The following is a 16,171-nucleotide window of genomic DNA, read 5'->3' as shown; positions in this document are numbered from 1 at the left end:
TTATGAGTATAAAATGCCCCTCTCCATCTCTTCTGATTGATTTAAGTTTGAAGTCGACTTTGTTAGAGATTAGTATGGCCACACCTGCTTGTTTCTTAGGTCCATTTGCTTGATAAGCCTTTTCCCAGCCCTTTACTCTGAGTAGGTGCCTGTCTTTGTGGTTGAGGTGTGTTTCTTGTAAACAGCAGAATGTTGGATCCTGTTTTCTTATCCAATCTTATAGCCTGTGTCTTTTTATAGGTGAATTGAGTCCATTGACATTAAGTGATATTAATGACCAGTGGTTGTTAACTCCGGTCACTTTTTTAGTTGTAGGGTTTGTGTGTTTCCCTTCTTTGATTTGTGTTGGTGAAGGGTCTCTAGATGTCTGAGTTATTGTGGTCATTGTTGGACTCCTTGGTTAGTGATTTTCCTTCTATTACTTTCTGTAAGGCTGGATTTGTGGCTGTGTTTTGTTTAAATTTGTTTTTATCCTGGAAGTATTTTTTCTCCATTTATAGTGAACGAAAGCTTGGCTGGGTATAGTAATCTGGGTTTGCATCCATGGTCTCTCAGTTTCTGCAGTACATCTATCCAGGACCTTCTGGCTTTCATGGTTTCCATGGAGAAGTCAGGTGTAAGTCTGATAGGTTTACCTTTATAAGTAATTTGGCCTTTTTCCTTTGCAGCTCTTAATATTCTTTCCTTATTCTGTATGCTTTGTGTTTTGATAATTATATGGCGAGGGGATTTTTTTTTTGATCCAGCCTATTCGGTGTTCTGTATGCTTCTTGAACCTTCATAGGTATATCTTTCTTTAGGTTGGGAAAGTTTTCTTCTATAATTTTATTAAATATATTTTCTTGACCATTGAGCTGCACTTCTCCTTCTTCTACTCCTATTATTCTTAGGTTTGGTCTTTTTATTGTGTCCCATATTTCCTGAATGTTTTGTGATGAGAGTTTGTTGGACTTGCTGTTTTCTTTGATCAGTGTGTTTATTTTCTCTATGGTATCTTCAGAATCTGAGATTCTTTCTTCTAACTTTTGTATTCTGTTGGTTAAGCTTGTTTCTGTAGACTCTGTTTGTTTACTTAAATTTTCCATGTCCAGCCAGCCCCCTGTTTGTGTTTTCTTCTTTGCCTCCATTTCAGTTTTCAAGTCTTGAACTGTTTCCATTATCTGTTTGATTGTTTTTCCTTGGTTTTCTAGGGTATCATTCACTGATTTATTCAGTTCTTCAAACTTTCTGTTATATTTCTCATCCATTTCTATAAGGGCGTTTTTTACATGCTGTTTAAGGGCGTCAATCACTTTCATGAAGTCAGTCTTTTCTACTTTTTCTTGATTAAGGTGTTCATGTCCTCCCATTGTGAGGTCGCTGGTTTCTGGTGGCTTCATGTTGCTTTTCAGCTTGTTGGGCGAATTCTTGCCTTGGCGTCTGCCCATCTCTTCTTCCAAATGCTCCCTAATGGATCTTCTTTTACTGGATCAGGTCTCCTTGCCTACCCAATGCTGGCTCTCCCCAATGTTGGCTCTCCCCAACGCTGGCTCTCCTGGCGCCCCAACGCTGGCTCTCCTGGCGCCCCAACGCTGGCTCTCCTGGCGCTGAGAGATCAGGCCTCCCTGCTGATGGGGCAGCTCGCAAACAAAGCACCTACCCTGCTTGGTGCAGGCAGGCCATAGAAGCAAAGAAACTCCCACCCGCTTGGGTGCCCCAAGGATTTGGACCCAGTGCCCAGACCTGGGTGATGTTATGTGCCGAAAGAGGGCGGTGGGGCCGAAGTGGGGAGGGTTCTGGATGGAAGCTGGGTGGGCTAGGAAGAAAGAGGCGGTATGCAGGGAGTAGAGGCCCTGCAGAGAGCCCAGGAAGGATAGGGGGCCAAGGAACCTCTGAGCTCCCCGTCCCAGGCTGGCGCCGGGTGGGGCCAGAAACTCACCCCAAAGCTGGCTCTCCTGGCACCGAGAGATCAGGCCTCCGTGCTGATGGGGCAGCTCGCAAACAAAGCGCCTACCCTGCTTGGTGCAGGCAGGCCATAGAAGCAAAGGAACTCCCACCCTCTTGGGTGCCCCGAGGATTCAGACCCAGTGCCCTGACAGGCTGGGCTGAGTGATGTTATGTGCCGAAAGAGCTCAAACTGCATTTTTAAATCAGTGAAAAGAGATATGAAAGCTCATCCACAAGTTTCCAATTTTTTTTAGCTGAAGCATTATCTTCATACATGTCAGTCACATTGAACTGTAGAATGTTTGACAAAGAAAAAATTAAAGTGAAAGCTATTCTTAACACTTACCACCTCCACTCAAGGACAAGAGAAATGGAGATAGAGTGAAAGAGAATGAAGTAGCTCAGAGAACCATTTTCACAAAAATTTTGGTAATTTGTTTATAATTTCCCTTCCTTATTTTAGTTTCAAAATGAACATGCAATATTTTAAGAACAAGAATCAAAAGCTTTAATTTAAAAATATATCAGTTTCTTGAATATGTGCATGCAAATTCTTTTTTTGTTGTTTATTTTTTTAATTAATTAATTAATTAGAGATTTCTGCCTCCTCCCCGAACTTAGGTGTTTGCTACACTTACTGGGGAGACATGCACTTATGTCTGCTCATCCCAGACAGGGTACCAATGGCAGAGAGAAGGGATGATTCTACCCAAGACTAGCTTGATGAGCAAGTGAGTTTATTGGGCTTACTTACAGGAGTGTGCGTGCTGGTTCATTTTTTGTCACCCTTCTATAAGATAGAATCATATAGAAAGAGGGAGTTTCGGTTGAGAAAATGTGTTTGTCACATTGGCCCATGGGCAAGTCTGTGGTGCCTTTTATTGGTTAATGATTGATTGATCTGGAAAGTCCCACGCCACAGTGACACCCATGGGAAGGGGTGGGGACGCTACATTGCATAAGAAAGAAACTGAGAGAGAAACACGAGAAGCAAGACCATGACAGCATTCCTCCATGGTCTCTGCTTCAGTTCCTCCCTCTAGCTTCCTGCCTGAGCTCCTGCCCTGACTGGCTTCCCTCATTGATGAACTGTTTACTGATAGGATAAGCTAGGTAAACCCTTTCCTCCCCAAATTGCTTTTAGTTGCAGTGTTTATCACGGCAGGAGAAAGCACAGGAGGACAACATGGATGATTCAAAGACAGTTGCTTCACCGAAAATCTCACTGGACATGGGTGGTGTCTCACAAACTCTGCCTTCCTGGAGCTTCCTTCATGGTTCACAGACATCTATTCTGGGTGGAGAGTTTTCTCTTCTTGGTACAATCGTGAGAACACCAGGATCAGAACTAAGAAGTCGGGAAAGAGGTGGCCCGGAACTTGATTGTGTTATCAGGAGTCAGAGCTGAGGACTGGCTGTCCAAGAGTCTTAGTTCTTGCCAGAGTTGGAAAAGGAGTTGAATACACAAAGGAAGCAAGATTCAGAAGAGTTAAAACCAGGCCTTCACTGGAGCTGGAAACATATCACAAGGAGTGGAAAGCACCAACAGCAAGGGTGGGGCCTTTTATAGGGTCTCTAGGTCCTTGCTTTGTTTGATCCCCTTCCTGGACACCTCATCCTTGGCCTAGACAGTCCTGGCCCAGGTACAGACAACTAAGAAAAGTGTCTTGTTTGAAGGAAAGCCTTGGTAGGCAGGTAGTCTTGTTTGGTGCGTGGCCTCATTAGACAAATTTCAGTTGTTACATGGGAATATTATCTCTCTTCCTCTCTCCAACCTTTGCTATGACTGATTGCCCCTAGCTATCTGCTAACAGTTGAGGCAGATAGTGATCTGTGTTAGCTACTTTTCTCACAGCTATGACAAAATACATGGCAAAAGAAACTTATTTTGGTTCACATAAGGGGTCACAGTTCATCACTATAGCACAGGCTTGGCAGTAGGGTCATAGGGCAGCTCCTGTTACATTTGAATTCAGGAGGCACAGAAAGACAAATGCTCATGTTCAGCTTGCTTTCTTCCTTTCGCTCAGGCTGGTCCCCAGCCTATGAGACGGTGGCACCTGCATTCAGGGTGGGTCTTCTCTACCCCTCAGTTAAATAGTTCTGGAAACATACTTACAGACAGGGGTCTAAATCTAGTAGGCAACTAAGACTAACTATGACATTATTCCACAAGAATTCAGAGATCTTCACTAGGATCAGATCATTCACCTTCGATCATCCACTTGGATGCTAAAGTTCTAACCCCAGAGTGGTGATATGAAAACAGGCCTTAAAGAAGATAACTAGGTTAAGAGAGTTGAGCCTTCATGAATGGGATTAATGTCTTTATAAAGGGAACCCTAAAGAGGCCTCTCAGTCCTCTTACCATGTAAGGACATAGCAAGTCATGGATATATTTGTGGATAAGTACATTATATAAGTAATTCATTCTTTTAGATCTATCCAAGGTAAGGGAACACTAATATATTCTATTATTTCCTTATCGATGGACATTCATCCTTTTCTGTTTTCAGTTTCATACATTCATTTAGCTATTTTTTTTGTGTGTGCATGTGCATACAAATGTGTCATAACACACACATGGAGGTCAGACAACAACCCACAGGGGTCAGCTTTCTTCTTCTACTATGTAGGTTCTAGAGATTGACCTCTGATCATTAGGCTTGGTCAGAGATGCCTTAGCCTGTGGAGCCATCTCAGTGTCCCTTCTTTTGAGGAAATGAATGCTGCATTTATGTTCATGTGCTTTATTGAGTTTATGAATCTTGTCACATTGGCTTGACCAAGTCTTTTATTGGATACAATGGTCTAAACTTCCAAGAAGATAGCCTGTGTCTATATTCTTACAGGCCCCAGAGGGGAGTTTGGATCAGTGCCAAAAGACACACACAAGAGCTGGATAAATGTTGTTTCCCTTCCCTCTGGGCCATGGCAAGTTCAAGCTTTCCAGAAATCCTCCCAGGAAGGTGGTCATGTGACTGTACACTGGAAATGTTTTAAGTCAGGGCTGTGACCAAATCTGTAACTTGCCATAGTGCGTCTGTCTCATTTCACCTCCTTCCCCTATTTCAACATTTTTAGGCAGGTGCCTGACACAGACTTTTATCACTTTAGGCTTAGAAACAGAATTGTTAGGTCAAAGGAATAGGCCCTCCTCTCATCTTATTTTGGGTCAGATATAGTTGCTTGCAAACACACAGTTTTTTTCTTTAATTTCTATTAATCTCTAACATTCCAGCATCAGAAGAACAACGTTGGATTGGGGATATGATTCAGTGGATAAAGTGCTTGGCCTGCAAGCAAGAGGATGTAGTTTATATCTCTAGAACCCACATAGAAGCTGATGGCAAGGCACGATACCCAGTGGTGGGAGGCAAAGACAGGAACCCCAAAGCAAGCTGACCAGCCAGACTAGCCTAAGCAGCAAGCTCTGATTTATCAAGATCCCTTGCTATATTTAAGATGAAGAGCTTTTGAGAAAGACACCTGTGTCAATTTGTCAGTCTATGCATGCACAGGTGAACATGCACACACATACATATATATGCAAGAAGAATATAGCTGTTATATATCAAATATATGTCTACTATCCCTCACCCAAAACGTAAAATATGAGATACTGTGAAATCTGAAAGTTCTGAGCATCAGTACGACATATATGGACAACAGGACATGGAGAAACAATAAGGACATGGGCAGACAAGACGTTATGGGCAGAAAAATTCATATTCTGAAACTGTGTTTCATGTACAAAATTAGTCTTAAAAATCGTTTGAAAGTCTTTTTTATATTTGTGGATCAAGTATCCACAAAATATATAGGAATCTAATATATAGTTAGTCTAAGAATATCTAGGATATCCCTGAACTATCTCATTACATACATGCGAATATAGTAAAACATGATCACCAAATCAGAAACCCTGCTTCTTCTGAGTACTCTGAATGGGGGAGATTCAATCTGTTCCAAATTGCCTCTTATGAGTATTCAGTGTCAGCAGAGAAGTTCTCAACGTGTATACTCAGGTATAATATTACATAAAATTTGTGTTAAGAGATGACTTTCAAGGCTTTCATTTTGTAGCTAAATGAAACAAAACCTGAACTTTATTCTTCTCTCAATTATAGCACAAAACTATCTTTGCACCCACAGTTGCCATCTCTCAGACAATATGAAGAACCTCAGAATGGTGTCATTGGGGTTCCTATGCTCAATTTGTGCTGCTTGAAATATTTTATGGAACATGAGCTTCCATAACTTCTTCATCATGGAGGAGCTGGCAAGGTGACTCAGTGATGAGAGCACTTGCTGTTCTGATGTGAGATTCCTTTCTGTATGCTGTGATTACCATTGATTAATAAAGAAGCTGTTTGGGGCAGAATTAAACTAAGCTGAATTCTGGGAGAAAGAACGCAGAGTCAGGGAGAAGTCATGTAGCCTGCCACCACAGACAGACATGCTAAAATCTTGCCAGTAAGCCACAGCCACATGACAATACACAGATCAATAGAAATGGGTTAATTCTAGATGTAAGAGCTAGCTAGCAATACGTTTAAGCTATTGGCCAAACAGTATTGCAAATAATATAGTTTATATCTGTTTATTATGGGTTCAGGATGCTGGGGGACAGAAACCTCCATCTACAAACTAGTTTCCTGTGTGCTAGCCATATCCATGTAAAACCTGAGAAAGCTTAAAAAGGAATTCTAGACACACACACCAACAAAACAAAACAAATTAAAAAACACCAAACCAAAACAAAAAAACAAACAAACAAGAGTTTAACAGAGCTTCTTGCATCCTTTGCTGGTAGCATCCTGTAGCTTTTAACTCCTTTAAGAGATGTCTTCCTGAGTCAGGGATAGCAGGATAGCAGAAAAAAAAACTGTGCAGTTTTGAAACATTGACTTCCTGGGCTGTGCTGCTAGTATGAACTCTGACTCTTCCAGCTATGGAGCCTTTAAATGGGGTTTGTGAACAGAGTGCTACATCTTGCTTAATAGCAACACAGACCTGCTGTGACCCAACCCTGGATCTGGGACTGAGAGAATGGCTCTCAAAGACAATGAGTGGACCTCAACATGTTGAACTAGGTGGGGCCAAAAGGCAAAACAGTCTTAGTCCTAATCATGAAGCCACTTAGCATTTTACGAAGCACTCCTACACAGAAAAGGATTACAGACGCATTAGGACAGATTCTACAGACACAATAGGACAGATTCAGACATAAGAAAACTCTAAACAAGTAACAGTGTGTTTAAAAAATGTAAGTAGGCTTGGGAGAGAGAGAAGAAAAGGAGTATAGAGAGTTATAAAAAGTAAAGAGATTTAAAAAAAATAAAAAAACGTCTTTAACAAGACAGAGTAAGATAGTCATAGATTAAAAGGAATACAGTAAATAAGCAACAAAGATGGAAGACACACAGAGATTATGTTCACTATTGTGTTTTCTTTAATTTTTTTGTGAAGGAGCTAAGTGCAGAGAGACATTTCATGTATGGGCTGTCATGCTAAACCAATATGTATACACATGCGCGTCATGAGTGCCATATCTGTCATGCGTGTCACGCGTGTCATATTTGTCATATTTGTCACGTGTGTCATATTTGGCATATTTGTCACGCGTGTCATATTTGTCATATTTGTCACACGTGTCATATTTGTCATATTTGTCACGCGTGTCATATTCGTCATATTTGTCGTGCGCGCCATATTTGTCGTGTGCGTCATGCATGTCATATTTGTCACGCGTGTCATATTTGTCGTGTATATATATTTGTCATATATATATTGATATATATTAGCTTGATTCCAAAATTTGGGTCTTGGAATTTGTTGATTTGAAAAAGAGGTTCTGCTTTTGTTTCCACAGAAGATGATAACCTGTGGATTAATCCCAGAATAATGTGGTTTGATGGACCAAGACCCACCAAAAGGTCACTGTGAACACCCGCCCCCAATACTTTACCCAATAAAAAGCAGAAAGCAGTTTGGAGGGAACTATGCCCAAATTCCCAAATATTGTTTATAAATGTTTGTTTGCATTTAAAGGGGAATATACTATAGTGGTATATACTTTACATTGGTATGGATCTTGGTTTATTGATACAAGTTTAAGATCAATTTTGTTATATGTATATTTCTCCCTTGATTAAGTTAGTGTGTTTGTGAAGCTCATTTAAAAATGTAAGGTATACTTCAAATCTTTCAGAGACCTTCAGAATACGGCATTTAAAATGTTTTAAGAGCTTAAGAGTTTTCTTGACAGTAAGACACATCTGCTCCTGGCAGCATCAATCTACTTCAATAGGATGATAGGAATTAAAGAGGCTCCTCAAGGAGTTTGTTGGCCATTTGGGAAGGAAACTGCTCTTGACTGGATTGCTTGATGGAGTGCTGTGTGAACTGGACATACAGGACCCACAGAGAAATGACTGCTGAACTTGCTTAAAGGTGAGACAGTACTTTAGGGTTCCTGCTTCATGAAAAAGTTTGCTAGACATTTTGCAGGACACAGAAGAAAGTGACTGACAAACTGCCAATATAGGTGGAACTGTCTATGAAATTTCCTGCTTCATGGAAAAGTCTTCCAGATGCTATTGGCCTATGGGCTGAAGATTGATACTCCAATGTTACAGAAGAACATTGGGTGACTGTACAGGAAGCAAGATGTTTCTGTCAATTCTAGAGTTTTGGATGTTGCTTATAATGCACTTTCTGTTTTCTTAGGTAATATTATATCCTTCTGGAGTCTTTGATAGTGTTGAAGAATAGATAGTTATAGTTTTCCTTAGTTATAATAAAAGATAAAGTTGATAGAAATATCATAACTGTAATTCTTGTTTGATACCTATTTGGTTATATGTAATTTTACTATGTTAAATTAAAAACCTTCCTTTTTATTTAAACAGAAAAGGGGAGGTGATGTGGGACTCCCTTCTTACGTTGTGATTACCATTGATTAATAAAGGTGTTATTTGGGGCCGATAGCAGGACAGAACAGAGTTAGGCAGGGAAAACTAAACTGAATTCTGGGAGAAAGAAGGCAGAGTTAGGGAGAAGCCAAGTATCCTGCTGTCACAGACAGATGCTCTGGAACCTTGCTGATAAGCCACAACCATGTAGCAATACACAAATTAATAGAAATGGGTTAATTCTAGATGTTAGAGCTAGCTAGCAATACGCTTAAGCTATTGGTCAAACAGTGTTGCAAATAATATAGTTTCTGTGTGTTTATTATGGGACTGAGTGGGACAGAAATCTCCACCAACACTGCTCAGTCATGAGAACCTGAGTTTGATTTTCATTATGCTTATCAGAAAATTCACAGATGCTTGTATTTCCAGTTCCAGGGACTCTTATGTCCCTGGCCTCCCTGGGCACCTGCACACATGTTCCCCAGTACACACACAGACATATACACACAGATATACACACATAGGCAAATAGAATAACATTATTACATAGAGAACATTTTATGATAGTTTTTTGTTCAAGTTTTGGCATGGTGTACAGAGAACAGAAGGAAGTAAAAGTGGTCTTATCTTTTATTCAACACCTCAGATAGTGGTGAAGACAAAGACAGCATAAGAGGATAGAATTTAAAATAAATAGCACTCTCAAAGCCCAGGGAACCAAGTCTGACTTTATGCTTGTCAGTTCTCCATGAGGCACTCAGTACCACTAGCCTGCAGTCCAAACCCCCATTCATAGGTTCTGTAAGTTTTCTGTCAACTGTGGCTCTGTATCTCTTCCTGCTTCTTCTCTTATATGGCAAGAATCAGATGAGAAGTCCCTAGATGGCTAGGTTCTCAAATGGACATATGTTATTCGGAACACTCAAGTGTCTGAATATTAGGAATTGGAGACATAGCCTCTCACTGACTCGCATCTGATTGTGAGCTCTGGGCCAGACCCATCCTCTCACATCCTCATCTGGAGTATCTATCCTCTCATGGACACATCTAGTGTGGACCAGGCCCCCTGACCCACAGACTCATGTGGAATGTGTCTCCCATCTTTTCTCATTGTTGGGACCAGATAACTGACAAGAAGTCACTTACGGGAGAAAGTTCCTATTTGACTTACAGTTGGATACAGTTCTTCATGGTAGGGAAGAGATGGTAGCAGAGAGAAGACACAGTGGTGCACAGATCAGGAGTTCAGATAGTCACATTGTATCCATACTCAGGAAGTAGGGAGTGAACAAGAAGTGTAGTGATGTCACAAAATCTTAATGCCTACTTCCAGCACTCCACTTCTTTCAATGTGGCTCCACCTCCTAAGGATGTGTTACCCAACCTCCCCAGACAGCACCACCAGCTGGGGACCAAGTGAACAAACACATGAGCCTGTGGGGAACATTTTCCATTCAACCCACAATGTCATCCACAAAGAGAAAGGTCCTTGCAGGACTGTTCTGTTGCACTATTAAACAAAGCTCTTTTTAGACTTTCTTTTCCCTTCACTGTGGCTACTCTTCCCAGTTGGTCCCACAGTCAGGACCCAAAAGCTGAGCAGTGAGCAGCAAAATGAGCCTGGATTCCTCTGGAGTCTCCAAGGTAGATTCTTGCAGCACGAAAGTATTTTTAGCTTAAGGAGCATATGTGTTTGTGAGAGGGGTGGGGATTAAATAATCCATGCATGTGGCTATAGGACATAAAGGAATATAAAGGTCTTTCATTAGGAAATAACATTTTTCTTTGAGTTATTAGCACCTAAAATTTACAACCTATGAACTATTATGAAATAATTGACTACAATATATAAATTGGATATATTTTCAATATTATGTTTTAGGCACTGTGACAAATTACAGATGATCGCTAATCCTTTGAGGTTTACATAGGGGGTATTTGAGGATGTTGCTTACATCCTGTTTCTGCTGGGAAAATGGAAAAATATGCTGTGCACTGATTAACTCCTGAAGTCAGTATGCTCAGTTAACCACAAGAATGAGGTCTCAAAGCAGATGTAAGAGAAGGCAAAACTGTGAAGCAGACATGCTCCAACCAGGCTTATAGTTGCCAATGAGCTGAAACACCTGCATTGGCTTAAGGCGAAGTCTGCATGGATTTACAAAACAGAAACATTATTGGAATTTTAACTAGATTGAAGACACTAATGAAAACAGGCCAGTATTACCCCATGTCTTAATTTCCTTTTTAGCTCTTCTGAAACATTATCATGATAAAAGCAATCTAATGGAGAAAGGGCCTACTCTGGCTAATGGTTCAAAGATACAGTTCATCCTAGTGGGGTAATCAAGACAGCAGGAACTTGAAGCAGCTGGTCATACCACACCTACAGTTGGGAACAGAAATGAATGCATGTAAGCACTCATTTGCTTTCTTCATCTTAAGCAGTCTACCGCTCCACCTTTAGTAAAGGCGAGTTTTCTAGCCCAGTGAGTGGCTCATCAGGTCAAGCACACTTGCACAGAATCCCAGCAGCCCAAATTCAATCCCCAAAGCCCACATAAAGATGGAAGGAAGAAAATGACTCCATGAAATTTTCCTCTGATTTCCACAGGTTCACATGGCACGTAAACACCACCACCACCCCAACAACATAATACCAGAAATAAAAACCCGTCTCCCTTCCAATAATAAATGATAACCTCACACAAGCCTTCCCAGAAGCCCATCTACTTATGTTTCTAGATTCTGACAATGACAAACTGAGAGTTGACCCAGACCACCATAGCCTGTCATCAGGAAAAGTGGGACTGTCTTCAGTGATCAGCTGCTGACTCACAATGTTTTCCAGTGCTGGACTGAGGGGGCACAAGTGGGATTTGTTTAATTGCTGTCATCTGGAAACAGTGTTGAATCTAGAGACTGTCGCATCCCAAACACAGCTTTCTTATGGTGAATTCCCATGCCAGGCCACACAGGGACAGAAATAAAATGCAGCGTGCTATGTCGTTTCCCTCACTGAGTCTTTATAAAACCTCAATTGGCTTCTGAAGTAACAGAAACCTCAAAGTAAAAATTTAGAAAACTGTTTTTTTTTCAAACTAATTCATGCCTCTAGTTACAGGAAGTATAAAACTGTGGAAAGTCTTTCTGTGGGAAATGGTATTTTTCTGTAAGGTATTAGCACTAATGAACTATTATGAAAGAATTGTCTACAGTATGCAGCTAACATGTGTGCATTTTCAACATTGTATTATAGAAAGTAAGACAAATTAAAGGTAGTTGTTAATCATTTGAAGTCCATGTTGTGGAAAGAGTCTATGCATGTATCATCTCTTCTTGTGTCTAGGTAAAGGTCATGACTGTCCTGAATGTGATAGGAGAAACTGAGTGCCTTCCTATGGATTCGGGATTTAAGAGAACACGTGTTTCACGTGTGTGTACACATGCACGCATGTACACTTATATAAGGGCATGTGTGTGTAGAAGCCTGCGGTTGACACTCAGCATCTTCCTCAGGCACCCTCTACCACAGTTTTTGAGGAGCATCTCTAAAACCAGAGCTCACCCCCTCAGCTAGGCTGCCTGGACACTGAGCTCCAGGGATCTGCTCTCTTCTCTCAGAACTGGAGTTGCAGACATACACTACAGCATGCAGAATTTTATCTGAGTGCTTATATGGTAAGCGCCTTTCTAGACGCAGCCGCCTCCCAGCCTTCATAGATTTTATAGAGTATTGCCTGACTTTAAAATCAATTATAGAATATATGCCAGGAGATATGGAAACATGCCAATCCAAGTGCAAATATGCCAAGTGTAGCCAGAGGGTGTGTTCAGTGTCTGCTGCCCTATAGGAAATTAAGGCCAATCAATAATATCAAAGGGGATATCACGCTACTCTCCCTGCTCCAGTGTTTCCCACCCAGCCTGGTCGGCAAAGATAATCTCTAGGCCTTCTTCTAAGGAAGCCTTGGCAGAGTTTCCTTCAGTCAGTATGAGGTGAATCCAAGGAGGGTTGGTAGGAAGCATTCAGTACCCAAATAATTGCTTTGGAAAAGGCATGGTGTGTTAAAGCAAGCCTCTTGCCACGCTTCCTAAATCAGCTCCCATCATCATCTGAAAGAAAAAGTAGTTGCAGTGTCTCCTAGGTTCAGACAACATCTACTTCAAATGGGAGACATTATTTGTTTTTTTCCTATATAGATTATGTTTCAGAGCAGCAAAAATAATTGGTTTGGGAAGGCTATTATCTTTTAAAAAGACGCATAGCTAGCAAATGAGAAGAAATGATAGAAAGAGAAAACCACATTCAAAAAAGGTCACGGATCTAGACAATACCCATCAATATTGTTGAGCTCATTAGATAGAAATACAAGATATGAAGGTTTACATCTCTAGGCCAGGCTGACACAGCCGGATTCTACTAACTTTTCATCACCGAGAAAGGGACAAAAGGCCACGGGTTCTCTTTCCGTGTGAGGCAGGAGAGAGTGTATAAGATTATTGAAAAGGTGTTAAAAAGGAATTCTACATTTGGGCTGCAGAAGTGTTTCAGTTGGTGAAGTGCTTGCAGTTTAAACATGAGACCTGGGTTTGATAGCTCACAGACATGTAAAAACTGAACAGCAAGGGCATTGTTTACCTCATCCCTGGGGAGGGAGAGTGGGACAATACACCAGTCAGACAGCCTAGCTAATGGTGAGTTCCAGGTTCAGTGAGAGGATCTTGTATCAAAAAACTATGATGAGTAAAAACAACACCAAACATTGATCATTGTTTTCCATACAGTCTTTACAAAAAGACACACACACACACACACACACACACACACACACACACTTACAAAGAAACTCTATATCCAATAAGACTTTAAAATCTGTCAGTTCCCAGGAATCATGGCTAGAAGGGTTATGTTAAGTGACACCAACTATGAACATTTCTTCTTTTTTTGTTACCTTAAAACATATATTGCAAGTATTTTGGATCTTCTAATTTGCATATATCACTCTCTGTTATAATTATGGGTTCTCTTCCAATTTTATGTTCCATGGATTAGTTCTCTAAAGCCTTCTCCCTCTGTTCCTTTCAACTGACTTGTTTCTACCTTTTATTGTTTATGTTTCCTTTATCCCTTCTTTATAGTTTTCCTTGGTTTTATTATCTCTTCTCTTTCTCTGCTCACATCTGCCAACATGGCACGACCAACTGCCTGATGTTCTTGCTGCTGTGCATTCCCTGCCATGATGGACTGTTCCGCTGTGAGCCCAAGCAAACCTTTGCTTTGTTATGTTGTTTTGTAAAGTGTTTTGTCATGGCAGCCACAAAGACAACAGACACTTTTTGTGCAAGGCATTTGGGAGCTAGCTCTTATCTAGAGTTTTCATGACAAGGCTCTAGGAAGGGGCAATCCAGGAGTGTTGCTTACATATATTTGCTCTCCCGCTCCACCAGGGCACAGCCGCTCTGTGGTCCCCAGCTGTTAATGCCCCTGAGAGTGAATCTGTATCAAATGCATATGTTCTTTGTTTTTGATTTACTCATCATGTAGTGAAATTTCAAGTCAGAATTCATTAGAGGCATTGGATCTGTTGACCTTCAGTATGGGTGCAAGTCACCTACAGCATCCTTCTTTTATTTGCCTTCTGTTTTTTGTTTTTTTGAGACAGGGTTTCTCTGTAGCTTTGGAACCTGTCCTGGAACTATAGCTCCTGTAGACCAGGTTGGCCTCAAACTCACAGAGATCCCCTTGTCTCTGCCTCCCGAGTGCTGGGATTAAAGGTGTGCCCCACCACTGTTCGGCGCTTTCTTCATTATTGAAGGAGTTGGTCTTGGAAGCTGTATCTTGTTTTCTTGCTTAAGGTCACAAAATACAATCCCACTGCATATGGTTGGGAAAATACCAAGACTCAAAATTGGCAGTAATTTTGGCTGAATATATGATGATTTGTGGGCCACTACAGTAAGGCTTTAAAAACCCATGTCTAATGATTGAAGTGGAGGACTGCCTGCATTTATTCTCTGTTGTTGTCTTTTTGTAGTGTCTGTGTGGGGGCACAAAAATCATCTTTTGAGCACAGCATCTTTGTTTCTGGATTTGTAATGGTTTGCCTGTCTTTTTATGACTTCTCTCAGCCATCCACAGTAACAGTCTTCTGCTCTTTATGACTTGCTTGGAGGACTTGTGACTTGAGGCAATAACTTCACAAAACGTCATTAACTTACAATAATTCTGCATAGTAACGGGTTTCATTGTGACAGTTTCATATATGTACACAATGCATTGTGATCATGTTTTCCTATTCCTCTCCAACGGATCCCATCCTCATCCCAATTCATCTCTTTTCTACTTTCCTGTGTTTGCTTGTTTGGGTGACCCAATTAATTAGTGTTGATTGCATATACAAAGTGCAGAAGTCACTGAGGATTTTTAGGCAGTTATTCCTTCCTAAAGGGGATGCTTTCCTCAGTGGTATAGCCACTGGTACTTTGCCTGTGTTCCTATGAGTGTTGTGTGTGTGTGTGTGTGGTGTGTGTGTATGTTATAGCTAGAATACTGGGGCCTTCTTGAGCCAAAATTTTCTCATCTACATAAACAGCCATAAAACTAATAATTTGGCCATGTGTAGTAGGATCTGACATGAGCAGTTTCTATGAAAATGGGAATTATAGAAGAGATGTAATCTGAGCCATAGCACAGTGATGTTAGAGTATGCAAGACCTCTGTCTCTCCGGTTCATTTGGCCAGGGAGAGTCTGATGCCATACAAATGTCCCCAGACTCACTGGAAACAAGATAAAGGAGATTCCTGGAATATTATTGAAGAGGGTAAAATAGAAAAAGAAAACACACCAGGAAGTGTTGGCACATGCCTTTAATCCCAGTACTCGGGAGGTAGTGGCAAGCAGATTTCTGTGAATTTGAGGCCAGCCTGGTCTAACAAAAGCTAGGTCCAGGGTAGCTAGGGCTGTTACACAGAGAAGCCACATAACAGAAAAAAAAAAAGAAAAATACTTTGTCTATCTTCACTTCTTGAGATTGATGGGTGTGAGAATGTTTGGGTGTCACTGGAATTGTAGAAATAAATAGATTTTTTCACAAATCCATCCAATCTTTTTCAATACCTGGAAAATTCTAAGTTTCAAAAATAAATAGCACAACCATTTGCTTAATTTTCCCTTCCCCAAGGTCAGCTCAATCATAAAAGCAGAGGAAATTTAATCCCCAAGTGCCTACAAAAAACAGAACATTAGGCGACAGCCATCTCTACACAGGCTTAGAGAATTTATGTATCCTTTGATCTGAATTTTAAATTTTACATTCAGCCA

Source organism: Microtus pennsylvanicus, chromosome 10 (genome assembly GCF_037038515.1).
Source record: "Microtus pennsylvanicus isolate mMicPen1 chromosome 10, mMicPen1.hap1, whole genome shotgun sequence".
Taxonomy (NCBI): Eukaryota; Metazoa; Chordata; class Mammalia; order Rodentia; family Cricetidae; genus Microtus; species Microtus pennsylvanicus.
This window is presented reverse-complemented; position numbering follows the sequence as displayed.